Source organism: Argiope bruennichi, chromosome 3 (assembly GCF_947563725.1).
Source record: "Argiope bruennichi chromosome 3, qqArgBrue1.1, whole genome shotgun sequence".
Lineage (NCBI taxonomy): Eukaryota > Metazoa > Arthropoda > Arachnida > Araneae > Araneidae > Argiope > Argiope bruennichi.
In genome coordinates, this window is record NC_079153.1 from 11,509,417 (window position 1) to 11,525,098 (window position 15,682).

Genomic DNA, 15,682 nt, shown 5'->3' on the forward strand with positions numbered 1-15,682 from the left:
AATCGTTTTAGTTATGGTGGAAATGTTCACTTTTGGTACAAACGATATTTTATTGATAAGCACACAGTCGAAGCACGTTCAAATCGATTTTGAACATTCATCACCCTATTGATGGCAAATAGTTAGATCGATAAATAAATCCGTATTCTATATTTAGAGTTAATATATAACCTCTCATATCCTTCTAAAGAAGAATAAGTGGCAGAAAAAAACGGTCATTCTTTGCAGCGCAAATCAAAAAGCGAAAGCAATTGAAAATGGGCCTGAAGGTTAGTATGTAATTGTCTGAGAGAAGCTGAAAGAAAAAGTCTGAAAAAAAAGGAGAAGAAAAGTGTTAAAAAAACGAGTAAGAAACAAAAATTAGGCTAAGATCCGTATATGGCATCTTGAAAGGAGTATTTTCAAAGTAGTAATGAAGACGCGTTCGGGGCATGCGCAGTACGGTCCGTTGCGTATGCCGGGTCTTTTCTACCTGTCGATTGGCTGGCAAGGGTTTCGCAGACGCAACAGGTACGAAACTTCAAGAGTTTGAGCAGGAAAAACTTTCAGAAACGAAAAACGGTGCCTACTTTACGGTTTGGGGAAGTGTTGTGTGTCTGTTTACTGCCCACATGTGGATGTTTTTGCGAAATACCTTCCGCACAAGCTAACTAGTCCTTGCATAACAACACAGGATAAGAAAAGTGAGACTTTATTCGAGGTAATTAAATTAATTTCTTGCTGAATATTTGTAGAGTGTTTACAAATATTATCTATTTTAGTACAAAAATTTAGTATTTAGTCTATTTTTCAGATGTAAAAACAATTTGATAATTTTTCCAGTAAATGTAAAATACTATGCAATATCAAAATATATCGATCATATTCGTACGTTATACGAATTTCCCATATTTTATATAATATCAGAAAATATACAATATCATAAAATATTGTAAGAAAATAATTTGGTGCCATTTGTTTGTTAACATTTTACTGTAAATCAAATTTTATACCTTTCGTTCCTTAGAATCGATTTACGTCAGGTTTTACTTCGGCAAGCATGAAAAACAAGTGTCCCCCCGCCCTCCCTTTTTTTTAAAAAAAATATGCATTTATATTGAGTTGGATTGTCATGTCAGACGCGTTTCTGAAATTTGACAAAAAATATAGATAGATTTACCATTATTACTAAATTCAATTATCAAGTTAGGTGTTTTCTCAAAACTTGTTGAAAAAGCATTTATTTCTTACCGACCAGAAGTGATTGGTATTTTTCTTATTTTTATTCACATGTTATATTCCGTAAACTGGAAGCAAATCATGGAGAAGCATAGTCAATTTTTGAGAATAATGCTAATAATAATTTATTTTTCAAAGGGTTTTTTTTTTGGCTCCTAAAATAATGAATTAAATTGATTTCAACTATATTTAGAATTTATTTTGAGAAAACTGTCTTTCCTTTTGAATTTAATCCTTAAACTTTTCTGTGAATTTAAGTTTATATTTCACGATAGTTCAGAACCTTTAAACTTTTCGTATCATGTATTTTTGCGAACATTTTTCATAACAAATAACTTTTTTCCAGCTCATTTTACTATTACCCTAATCTGGTAGATTAAGGCCCGAATTTTCGTTCCGTTTATAAAGAACGATATACAATTTTAAGGATAAAATTAGGGGGGAGGGGATTGCCGATTCGTATAATAATATAATAATAATCATAAGTAAATAAATGACATTTTTGCTTTTTGGGTGTATACTAAAAAATTAAAGCATTTCGTAAGTTCATTTCGAATATTTATGAAACTTAAACTTTCCATTAATATTCCAAGTCTGTTTCAAAAGGGGTAAGAAATAATCAGAATAAAAAATCATTGTAAGTTGTCATTGATTATAGTTTCTTTCTTTCTTTTGCACTTTGTCATCCCGTTTTATCATTTCGAAAATCATATTTAATCAAATTTTTCTGCTCACATTTAAAAAATTATTTATTTGAAATTGAAAATTTTGATTATAAATATTAAATATTATCCAGGGTTCTATGAAATTTATACGAACTTAATGCCTCCTTATTTAAATGCATTATTCTACAAATTCCTTATTTTATGAATGTGAGCATGTATTTGCTGACACTTCTAAGTTATTCATGAAAGGTTGGTAATGGCATCGACTTTCATCCATTTAACATGAATAATATGCTATAAATATGTATGCGGATAACTTAAAGTGATTTTGAATCAAAACAGAAGAATGGCAAAGAAAATCCGCTATTTAAATGCATGCCCAAACGTTCTATCCTATCATCATAGAATAACAATGCTGAAATTCAAAATAAGCTTTTGTACTAATATTTGTTGGCTAAAAATTAATATTTTCGGAAATTTGTTTCACAAGAAGAAGGCAAACATTTTTATGAGGCGGATAATAATAGGTATTAGAACAATTTATTTTCTCACTTTTTGATTTACTGTGAGGATATCATTAAGTGGTCTAAGCTATTAAAATCTTTGAAGTTTAATGATAAGGTTGTCATTTCTTGTATCCGCCGAAGCAGTTGGAATTATTCTTTATCGTAACTTTTTATTTTTATTTTTCAAGAGTAACACTCTATTTATCAAACATAAAATTTGATTTCATTATTTTTAATTTTAATTCCACAAATAAATAATCAGTTTTACAATTCATGTATGCAGGAAGTCTCGAAATCGGTCGTTACATTTTTTTTAGAGGGGGAGGTATAAGTGATAGGGCACGACAGCAATTATTTTTACCGTAAGAAATAGCTAGGATCAAGTTTATTATATTTTTAAAGTATATATTTAGTTATCAAAATATATACCGTACTGTCAAACGTATATGCAAACTTATAAATTTAATTAATTTAAGAATATTAGATTCTTATCTTTGAAACATCATTATATCATACCAATTAAAATAATTCTCAAACGATAATGAAAAAAATGTACTTCATTTAATGATACACTAATTAAAATCATATTGCACTAAGAAAAAAAATGAAACGGAAAGGTGTATTTCTTTTTATGGCTTTTTAAAGAAGCCGCGCTGAAATCTAAAAATAGTTGATTGGCCTACTAATCTCAAGCTTGGCGGGCGTCCCGCAAAAAAATATAAATCGCCCCACTTTCATTAACCAGTTTCTGGACAACATCATGCTGATAAACAAACTTTAAAAAATATACTTGAAAAACTGATTAGATTATCTTAATGTATTTTAATTATCTCTAAATTTGTTTTTCTTTATTTTCTGGCAAATGTATGTCCGAACTCTTTTATGAAGAAACTACGAATAACAAATTTTCGAATGAAATCAACAAAAGTTCCAATCGGGAAGCATCATTTTATTTTAATAAATAATACTTTTGTTCACGGTGTTTAATGTTGGCTTCTGCTCATTTAATTCTATTGGTCAATTTAAAGCCTGATTTCGTTCTATAACATAGAATAGGTATCAAAATTATTTGCATTTTAAGTAAACACTTTAGTTTGTTCCATGGCGGCAAGAGTATAAGATATAAAATATTAATACAGTTAAATTCCCTTGATTTATAATGTTTAAAGAAGCGCGATATTTTCGTCTGAGACTCGAATGGCATTGTTAATTATCATTTTTTGAATTTTTAAAAATATTAAATTTATATTAATTTTAAGAAGTTCAAAACTATTGATGTATGTATAGATCAGGTAGTTACATACATATACTTATTGATAATACGTTCATTTATTAAAGGAAAAAAGGACATAAATCTTTAGCAGTCCCTTATAAACTATAGTTCCATTTGATTACAGACTACCCCTGCTCTTAAAAAATGGTTCATCACTTCTAAAACTTCAACATGCTCGCAAAAAAAAAAAAAAAATCGTATTTTTTTTGTAGATTATTTAACAAATATCGTCTGCAGAAGATAGTTAGTGAAGCTAAGTAATCTTTATGTCATACATCTAAAAGCCCTCGGGGCAATTTAATTTTGAAATCCATTTAGTATACGGTAGAGAGAAGATTTAATAGAAAAAAAATTGGGAAGAATCATACGTTAGAAGACATAGTACTGTGAGTTATTCATTTGACTGGAATACAGTTTAAAATTAATTCTATACGGTAAAAATATCTCTCATTAAAAGTCTGAGGAGGACTTTTGGTTATTATATTTTGTGATTAATGAATATTTTCTTAATGATCTGAGTAAAAACCTTTCAAGACAAAATTTTTTGCTAGATAGATTATTTATACTTGCACATGTCCAAAACACGACCAAAAAGGCATCTGGCTGTAAGGAAATGCAATATCAAGATCAACATAGATAATAATGTATCCTTTATATACGATAATCGATTAAATCTGAATGTATTTTCATCGATTATTCTCAGATTACTTTTTGAATAGGACTTCTCGCGCCTGCTATCCACACCCATCGGCACTCCTTCATCAATGAATCATCCATTTGCATAGAAAAATGGCAACGGGCTGACTTACGGAAAACACTAAATGACACTTGGCATTGACTGGGATTTCGAGAACATGACAGGCGGGATTGAGATGTCTTAAATCGGTATTTTCGCTGTCGATTTTGAAGAAAGAAGCAATTATTCCTATTCTCCTGGACAGAGAAGGCAGGCAGTTTTGACGGCTGATAAAAATGAAAATGAACCCTTTTAACAGATTCGTAGAGATATTTATCAGAGTTAAAGTGTACTTCTGTGATTTGAATACTAAATCTGAGAATGCTTTTTGTTAAAGTAATATAAATTCTTTCGAGTTGAAATAACCTCTCTGAAATAACTTGATTGCCATCAAATAATATATAAATACTGATTGCGTTTCAGAACTTATTTAATAAACACTGATTTTATTGCTCTTTTGAATGAGCAGTATGGCAAGTGGAATTATCAAATATTTCGCATTCGAAATTTTAATTAATCTTTCATGATTTAGACCTCTACAAATCCCCCAAAAATATTCTTTGGGGGAGAGGAGGAAGGGAATTATAGCTATATATGAACACGATAACACAATAATCGAAGCAAATTAGACACACGAATTTTGTTACAAGGTTTTTATATCAAGGCACAAGGTTAATTTTACCTCCATAGCTCTATGCACTTTATGCACATAAAAAAAAAAATATTTTTTATGAAGTATACGAAGGACGAAGAACTCTTACTGATTTCTCCTATAATAGAGATTATTATTTTAAAAAATGTAAATTTTCTTGAAAAATAAGAATTTTTTTTTTCTTAATTTTTAAATAGGGAACTTCTAAATTTCCTTTTTAAATGAGGATTCTTTCTGAAGAATAGCAAGATCTTTCTCCTTCATAAATTATTGAGAGCTAATACTGAAAGTGTTTTTTTTACTACAATTTAACAAAACTGAGAATGTCATCTGATATCTAAATGCCTTTTATAATTAGCTGTGACGTCACTAACCTGTGGTGTAATGAAATGAATAGTAAATAGAAAATGTTCAAATGAATTCTAAATTGGCGCAATCATGTGAAACATGCCATGTGTATGAAAATATTGCTTCCGAGAGCCGAACCCATCCCTATCAAAAAGTATAGCCAAGCCCCCCCCCTCCCCCACATACTCTAAAACAATAATTCCTTCTCATCTTCATGAGACAATCCCTCTAGCCAATAACCGTATCAGTGGTCGTTCTTTCAGCCTTATAAATTTATTCTGCATTGTCTCACTTTATACCATTCTTCCAAGTACTTTTGAAATAAAATAAAGGTAAAAATATAGTTTGGTATATGCCGTCTCCATTTTTCAGAAATAAAGATTAAATACTTTTTTTTAAAAAAAGGAAAATATATTTTTTCTTATATTGGGTACGTAGACCCCAATCCCAGGACTGGGTTCCAAAATTTTCGCATTTTTAATGTATGCTTCCTCTTTCGCTACATAATTCGATCCTTTTTTATATAATTGGTAGAAATTTTTATAAATTTGAATTTATTAAAAATAATTTCAAATTTATCAAATAAATAATAAATTCAAATTTATTTTGATAAATTTTTATTAAAAAGTAAGCATTTGAAATGGCCTTTCATCCCATATTCTAAATTACTAGAATACATTAATGAAGACATTTATCTGCTTTTAGAAAATGTCGAAACATTATTTAATAGAATTGACCAATTTCAAGAAAGAATTCTACGAAATTGAAGCATCAGTTTCGAAATTAAGGAAGTACTTTCTTATTTGATAAATAAAAACACGTTAAACCACAAAACACATTTATGTATGTTAAGGAAAATAAATATCCTTATTTTTTATGTCTCCGTGCATCTGCATCAAGAATTTTCTAGAAATGTTGCCACTTACAGATAGCAAAAACATCATCTATTATAAAGATCTATATCTTATCGTTTGCTTGTAATGAAACCCATTTATATTCCTTTGTTGTTTTCCGTTTGTTCTCAATGTGTTAAAAGAAAAAAAAAGATCTTGTATTTATTCAAGAAGTTGTTTTAGATTTCATTCATGAGGAATTAAGTCATTTGGATCGAATTCGGAATGGTTTTAAACTTCCGCTATTTTATAAATGCATGCAAACTGGAAAAGAATATGGTTCAAAAAGCGTAACAGGAAATGAAATGAAACTAACAACAATTTGTCATTTCTTCTCGCCTTGATAGTGTTGTTGTCATGGCAACGCAGCGAAATGGCAAAACCGATTTCAATACTAAAGATAAATGAACAAATTGAAAATTCTTTTTAAATATTTATTTGTTTCGGGCAAATAAGCGAAAATTATGACGATAATGGAAGTGGTCCATTGTCGTCACAAAACACGATTTAATAAAATTAATAAACTATTTAAATATGATTTAATAAAATTAAAAACTTGATTTAATAAAATTAATAAACTATTTAAATGTGATTTAATAAAACTAAAACAGGATGTAATAAAATTAATGAACTATTTAAATACGATTTAATTAAACTTGGAAATTAATCAGACTACTTATTTAATTTCTTTTTTAATAACACGTTTCATCCTGTTCTCCAGTATTAGACATTAATTCTTCATTTTGCAATCTGTACTTATAATAAAGCTCAATGTGTGTGTGTGTTGGCGCTATACAGGTCAGACCGTTTGACCTACATCTACCAAATTTGGGTACATGTATACCTTGGAGGTTGGGAATGTGTACCTGGGGTTCCTTTTTTCGAATTTTTAACTAGAATTTTAATTATTAATTAAAAACTAACTTTCCCGCCAAAAAAATCTTCCATTTTCCCCACCGCCAACTTTTCCGCCAAAAAAAATCTTTCATTGTCCCCACCGCCAAATGAGTAAGGCTTCAGTTTTTTTTTCTCCCAACAGTAATGAGGCTAGGGTCAACATTTTTCGGTGGATTATTTCAAACGATTCTGTTTATTTTCTTAATGTTTGATGCATTTAAAATTAAACATTGTTAATGAATCGATCTTTCAGATTCATTTTGATGTACTTTTGAATTAAAATAAAACAGAATAAAGGAAATTAAAAATTTCTAATCCGCATAGCGTTACCTCAACTGGCGTAGAAAAAATCACATATTTGCGTTACGTAACTGGCGTTGAAAATTCACGCATGCGCATTGTGTTCTGAATTCCGCATTGTGTTGACAGTTATTATCAACGGATGCGGACTGGATTTAAATTATTTTTAGGTTCGTTGTATGCTTTTGTAATTAAAATGTATTTATGTTAGTTATATATTTTTTGTATATGCTTATAGTTTTAAGTGCATCGTTTTTTAAGTAGTTTTTTTAAAACCTGTTTTCAACCGTTTATTTTAAACGATTCGCTTTATTTTCTTAGTGTTTGATGCATTTAAAATTAAACATTGTTAATGAATCAATCTGCTCATAATGAATCTAAGAAAATTTTGTTGACAAATTCTTAAGATATTACATAAATTAAAAAAGATATTCTTTAGTGCCCATAAAGTTTAAACGCAGAGTGACTATTTTCAGTAATCAGATTATAAAAAAAAATGCTTTGTTTTAGTAAAAAATATTATTATATTAATTGAAGATTAATTCTTTCCACTTAATTTTAAAGCATAAATTCTACGGGTGCTAACAGAAAATTAGAAAGATACATATTACGTTATGACTTTATAATATTATGAATGAATTATATGACTATAATTTGAAGTTTTAAAATATTTTGATGAAGAAGCTATTAAAGTAGGAATTGCATAAAATATTTAATTATTAAAATTATGATTGGCGAACCGGCTGGTCGCCAAAGGCGGCTAGTACAAAATAAAATTCAAAGTTCAAAAACTAGTTTTTTTTATTATCAAATATATTTAAGATTAAACCTTGTGTATGATTAGAGCTGTGAAATAACTACTTACTTGTAATTATACCTCTACAATAACTTTCCTCTTTGAATCTTTCCAAATTTGAATGCAAAATATATCATTTAAAGTTAAAATTATTGAGATGAATTATATGTAAATTAAACAAAGAGCAAGAAAGTCAGTAAAAAAGCTTTTACGAAATTTTAAAACATTGCGGTAACCATAGAAAGCATGAAAGCATTTCTTCATTATATTCTACATTTTAAAGCGTTCTAAAAATATCATCTTTTCCTTGTAGGAAAGGAGTTGCAATATGAAATGTTAGCCAATCCACTGATGTAACCACTTTCAGTTAAATGTATATTTGTCTTGCACTTTGCTTACACATGGCGTTGACACTTCAAATGTTTTAGCACTTTTTATTTTTAGCAGACAGCAATAAAAAAATAACCTTTTTTTTACATATATTATTTCAAAATGATATCGCCACATATTTTTACGAGGATTTTATTTTTATACAGTTCTATTTAAAATATAATTTTATAAAAATTTTCCATACAAATTCCAAACCATACATAAAAAATAAGTATTGTTTTAACTATATAAATAAAAATATAATCATTTATTTTATTAAATCTCATTGAAATATTCAGTAAATATCTTTAAAAAAATTTGGTTTTGTCTGATTAGAAACACATTAATCCTGAAGTTACGCAGAAATAATTCCTGTGTCTTGTCCGTAAATATAATTATTAGGGTGAAATGGAAAAGTTATGGGTAATCTTCGATAATATATTATTGAATTGAAACTGATTCTAGCAAATGTTTGTTTTGACAAAACCATTGTATCACTCAAAATCTGCTTTCATAAAATATTAATGTATTTCCTAATTAAAAAATAAATTTGTATATAAATGAATACGCTTAAATAAAATAAATTATAAAAACCGAGGCTATATTTTTTAAATAATAGAACTGCATATTAAGATATATGACTATGTTCACGATAAATATATTCTAAAATAATTATATTTTTGAGTTTTTGGATAAAAAAAAATTGAAAAAACATCTATGAAACCAAAATATACAAGTTATGTGACAAAAGTGTTTTAAAAATTGGAGAAAGATCTTTTTAGACTAAAAAGAAGTATAAATCAAAAATCTTCTAACTTAGAGAGTTATCAAATCATTTGCTTAAAAGTTTGCCAATAACTTAAGAAATATATTATTTAGTTCCTAAATTTAAAAAAAAAATAAGCCGTATTTCGATCTATTCTTTAAATATTGAGTTTCGAACGTTAAATAACATGAAGTTTTCAATTTTTTAACATTGTGAAGATTTAAACTACTAAAAATTATTGCTAAATGAACAGTTTAGTTATTCTTTTGTTCAGTAACTACAAAACACCTCGAGTCATTATTACACCAAATTTGAATAAGAAATATGCTTTAAATTTTAATTTAAGTGGTTTTTCGTAAGAAAATGGTACAAAAGATTAGAATATTTTTGAAATTTAGACGTGAATGTTACTTATAACTTTTATTAATATAACAAGAAGAATTTTTTGTAAATATATAGTGCATGCGTAAATAATAGTTTATAAAATGTTATTCGAGTTCTCTTAGTTATTTGAATACCTTACTACGGTCTAATTCTGATCAAATTTCAAAGCAAGTATTTTTGAACGGCTTACATATCAAATCTTACATATTAAATGCATTAAAAAATTTTTCCCATAATGTTGTAAATTATAATACGCCGTTAACTTTTACCTGTTATACAGTAGAATTTTATTTCTTTATAATCTGCTATATATATAATGAATCAATAAATCCATAAGTTTTCATTTTCTGCTGTGAAACTGATCTTTTAATTACCATAGTGATAATTTCAATTCTGTCTTCACACTAAATCCTCCCATTATCCCTGGTATGTAGTATCCCTGGCAGTCGGTCCCCTTCCTTTCCAGACTTCCGTTTCACGCGTGCCAGAAGGTATTTAGAAAGACCTGTATCCATAAAGAACGTTTGGAAGAATCCCTTTTAGAACCTGGAACTCTCAAATTTGAGACTTTATCATCAAGTCACGGTGACCTAAAATGCTGGTTGAATTGATTTCTAATAAAACGATTGTTGGTAGAAAAAGATTATGGATGATTCTGTTTCTCTACAATAATAAACCTTTTTGGAACTCGTTCAACTTATCCTAAAGCTTGTTTCATTCAAAGTTGTTGCAAATGCTCTTCATTATTTCTGTTGCCAGGTTTCCTTTTCTCAACTATTACAAATCCTAAAGATATTAATAAAGAAAGCATCAATGTGTAGGAGTTTTATTGACTTCTGACAGAGCATGCTTAGTGTATTAGGGAACATTGTTCCCTATTAAGAAAATATTTTAAATTGTAAATACATTTACATTAGTAATCTGTCTGAAATTTTATCCATAGTTTTAGTTACTTAATTTTTAAAAAAAACAATAAAAAATTTAATAATTTTTCCAGAGGAAGGAGAAAATGGAATGCGCGGAGATTCCAAATTTACTTATAACTGATAAAAACTTGAACTTCCATATTGGCTTATTGATAAAAATTTGAACATCCATATTGAGCTTCGATATTGGCTTATTGATAAAAATTTGAACTTCCATGTTGGTTTATTGATAAAATCTTGAAATTCCCTTAATATTTTAATATTTCTTTTAATGACGAAATTTTGTTTTTGATTTTTTTCGAAGAATAGTAACACATAACAAAATAATATTGAACTTCGAATTCTTAATTACCTGTAAGTATGTGTTTAGCTCTGAAATCGTATGTTCTGTTAAGAGGATATCATTCGCTGACGATCACGAACTTTGAACTTTTCTTTAGTATGTCTGTCATTTGTGCTCTCTTCATCTGAAAAAGTAAAAAAAAGCATTAAAAAAACGGCGTGGAAACGCTATAATAACTCTTCCACAGAACTCACGCAATCAATCGATTCAAACTACCTCAGCAATGACTTTTCATTTCCTCCTGAGTGCTACCACGTTCTAGAAAAAAGATTGGTAGCCATGTATAGCCGTTGGTGGTCCCTGGCCACCTGGTGTGGCGCAAAAGGACTTTCTGAAGCTTTCAGCTGAAGTCTGCATGCGCACTGAAGTACAGACGCATGCGTGTTGAAATTTGGTACGGCACAAAAAGCCAAGTCATTAATTAGTTATTTATTAATTTGATGTTAATTGCTGAACATTAGACTGCAAAATACAGTACTGTAAAATAAAATAAAACAGTTAGACGAATACCAAATCTTTTTTTAATTACAGTTAGTCACCCCGTTACCATAGAACTAACTAAGCCGTATAAACAGGGATTATTGTGACTGGCTGTTATGCCCATTAACTATACAAATTTTTGCATAAGAAAACAACGGCCGGCAAAAGTTCAAAGAATCTTCATACGATGGGTAAAAGGCTGGAAATCTTTTCCATCATTTCTTTTAATATTTTTAAATTTCCAGGGTATTATAATATTGAGTAAAAATGACTATCCATAATGAGTTTTCCTCTCATTTCTTTGAACTCGACACATTCTGCTATGTAGTGCTGGACTAAGTACCAAATCTGGTGGTATATTTTTCAAAAGGAACAAATAATACAGCTAAATAAATATTCTACAGATGAAAGATAAGGCAAATGAGGCTAACAGCCCCGTTCATGACTGTAATTAGATGCCATTGCTTAAAAAAATCATTCGCAGTGCTGATGAATATGATTTATAAATTATTACTTTATTGTAACACAATAGATAATAGAAATAGTTATGAAAAACTTAAAAAAGCAAAACCTTATCTAAATATAAAATTTGATCCAAATCGTTAGACCCGTTTCCGAGATACGCGAAATAAATTTATATTTATACAAAAATTGCTCGTTTAAAATTATAAGAGGTAAAAGAATTATTTAATAAGAACAACCGGAGTGTTCTCTCCGAAAATTTCTCACATACTTTTCAATAAAGGTCTTATCTCCTTTCCTCCACATAAAAATATGGAACCTGGGTAAGGTCCCGAATTGCTTGCATGGCACTGGTGAACAATAGTTACGAAGTATAAATCTTTGGTATGAATTTGTATCTATAGCGAGAATAAGTATTTTGGACGCAATTAACATCAAAATATAACACAAAACTTCAATTGTAATGTCAATATAACATACCTAATTTCATTGATTTAAGACATTGCATTTAAATGCGTAAGAAGTTATAGCCCGACAGTCTATCAACCATTACTTTTAGTGCCTATATTGTAGATTCTAAGCCTATTTACCAAATTTTATCGACCAAGCATTTTGTGTTTTGTACTTACCGAGTTCACATGTTCTCAAACAGCTAGATAGGCAGACTTCCTTCGATAGAAATCTATAGGATTGGTTGAAATTTCCAAAACCAAATTTCATCCGTCTAGCTCAAAGTGTTTTTGATTTATCGTGTTCACCGACAAACAAACATAATGCCAAAATATGTTTTTTGGGCTCAGGAGAGTCTGACATATGAAGATTCGTCAAAATTTCGGCATCGCATTTTTTGACAATTCCAATATTTCCTATATACTTCGATACAAGAAAGTAAAAAAAAAGCCACGGTCTTTCTATGAATAGTTCTCGGTACAATTAAAATCAGTTTCAGCTGCAGAATAAATTAGTACAAGTAAAATCAGTTCCAGCTGCGGAATAAATGAGTACAAGTAAAATCAATTTCAGCTGCGGAATAAATAAGTTTATTCGTTACATTCAGCATCAAACGCAGACTGCAACGAACATTTCGTAACAGGGTATTCATTTTGAATTTTTCAACCTTTTAAAGGTTATCGCTCTTTTTTAAATCTCTAATTAACCTTTGCGATTACAACTTGCACCCAAAACAAATGAAACAGTGGATCGTGTTACATCGCTGGTTCCTGGTAACGTAACAGTGGACAAATCTACGTGCTGTGATTAAGTCTATTCTGGTCGTGAATGACAAATTGCTTTGTATGGATGTGGATTTCGAGTCCAGAGGTCGGTTTTGCCTCTAGTGAAGGACGGTGATGAAGAATAGATTTCACTTCATTTTACATCAGAAACACGTCCCGGCTAATCGCTTCTGCATCTTAGGAGAAAGTTTTCCTCTTTCTCTGTAACTGCAGGGCTTATGCGATCGAACAGCTGGTTACACAGTTTCCATGAGCTAACATTAATATTACTAAATGTTTTTGATACTTTGAAACATGTTGTACAGAAAATATGGTTTAATTTAAAATAGAGTCTCATTAAGTCTGTCTGTCCGCATGCATATGACGTCAAAAACAGAATAACTTTGTAGAATAAATGTAACAATCGGTCTTTACAAAAAAGTGATCACTCTGAATTAAATTTTAGAATAAATTCATCAAGAAAATATATGTATCTTCAAATAATAATCAAACTGCAAAAAACTCAGCCATATTTCCAATGATTTTTAATAACAATATTGTATTTTACAGCGAATGAAAATGTGTCATGTATTGTTAATTATTTTAATTATGTGCCTGCATTTGCTATTCACATCTAAGAAAAATGTGAAACACACACACATACATGTAATAATCTTTCTTCTCTTAATTAATATATTAATTAATTTCCTAATTTTTACCTTAACTCGGTACATGTTACCTTATTCTTAAATTTTCTATTATTTTCAGAACCAAATTTCATTTTTTTTATTCTATTACTTCTGAAATCTAACATGCGTTTAAAAAAAATTCTGAGTCTGGAAATCTCACACTCCGAGGAAGGGCATAAAAATCTCTCACAGCCATGGCATAGTTTCCAAAGATACATATATTCTCTTTCCTATATCGGCACAAGTCAAAGAAATCCCTATGAGAGTCTCTGAATAAAAGCACTAAGGGAAAAATTTCTTACACTTTTCACTTGTGTTCCGATGTAAACAGATTCGTCTCATCGGTCCACCCGTGTACAAATCCCTCCCGTACCCTCCCGTAGAAAAATAAATTGAATTTCCAATTAGTCTTCTTTTTGCTACTCATATGCAAAACTATGTTACACACACACACACACACACACACACACACACACACACACACACACACACACAATTATTTATTTAAAAAATGCCATTATTTATTTCTTACTGATTGGAATAAAATAACATGATGTTGATGATAGCTCTAAATCGAGTTTCTAGTATTTTCTTGCTTGTTTCAGCATATATATTTTTTTTATTCCAAAGAATAAATCTTCTCATAAAATTCCCCTTTTCTTTTCCTTTGAGATATCATACATTTTTCTGAAAATGTCATTTACGCATAAAAATCACATATATAATTTAAAATAAAATTAATAAAAATTAATTCAAATTTAAGTGAATTAAATTTAATTACTTAAAATAAGAATACATTTTACAGACTATTTTATAAATTACTGCATGTAAATTATTTAAATATTTAAATAATTTACGTACTTTATTAGAATTTCGGACGGATTTACCATGATTTCTTTCTAATAAAAATAACTGTCCTGTTAAAGTGCCTGCCGTTTAAAAAACGTATATTTTTGTGGAAGGAATTTTATGATATTATTTTCCCTCGCTTTCTTCACTTTTCAATTTTTATGCATTTGTATCGTCTTGATAACAATACACTATTTTAATGTATTTAGTTAATCGATTAATTAATAAAATTTGATTAGATATATGCTGTATCACTTGGTACCGAATTTCAGACAACGTTTGTTTCACTATTTCACAATATTTATTAAAATGCATTATAAATTCAAATCTACAAAGTAGAAAATACTTAGGATAAAACAATAACAATATTAAATCCTGAACTACATCAACTGAAACTAGATGCCGCTCTAGTAAGCATCAATGTAGAGCTTCCTTTGGGAACTTAAAAATGCATGTTCGACATCAGATTGTAGTAAATGCTCATCGTGTTTTTGGGCATGTTGCACATTAAATCCGTCCTTTATATTAATGGAGTGTGGAGATTTGGAAGATGTATCGCTCTCAGGTGTCATCCTCCTGATGCCTTTCTATTAGTGTGGTGCCTTAAAAACGCGTGTGTGTGGTGCTATTTCAGGTGTAGTGTGGTTTCCACAAAAATGCATTTCTATTAGTGTGGTGTTGAAATTTGGAAAATGTATAGCTCTCAAATGTCATCTTCACCATCTAACCATGGTTAAAAGTTATAAGATGCATTTCAAAATAGCCATAGTTTAATTTCATAAAGGCTCACGAATTTAATTAAATTAAAGCTAAATTTATCTCTGATTCTCAGACTATGATGGAGATCGGTTTTGTAATTATAGGCATATAAGTTCAAAATAAAATTTTAAACCTACTCACTATCATTTTTATATTT

General features: G+C 29.3%; 1 protein-coding gene across 1 annotated transcript in view; it reads left to right on the forward strand.

Annotated features, from left to right (window-relative positions):
- Nucleotides 1-521: 521 nt before the first annotated feature.
- The window catches only part of LOC129963277 (uncharacterized), a 70,528-nt gene continuing 55,367 nt past the window's right edge, over nt 522-15,682 (forward strand). Inside the window, exon 1 of the mRNA XM_056077531.1 lies at nt 522-700. The gene's annotated coding sequence lies outside the window, so the exon portion shown is untranslated. The remainder of the gene's footprint in view (nt 701-15,682) is intronic.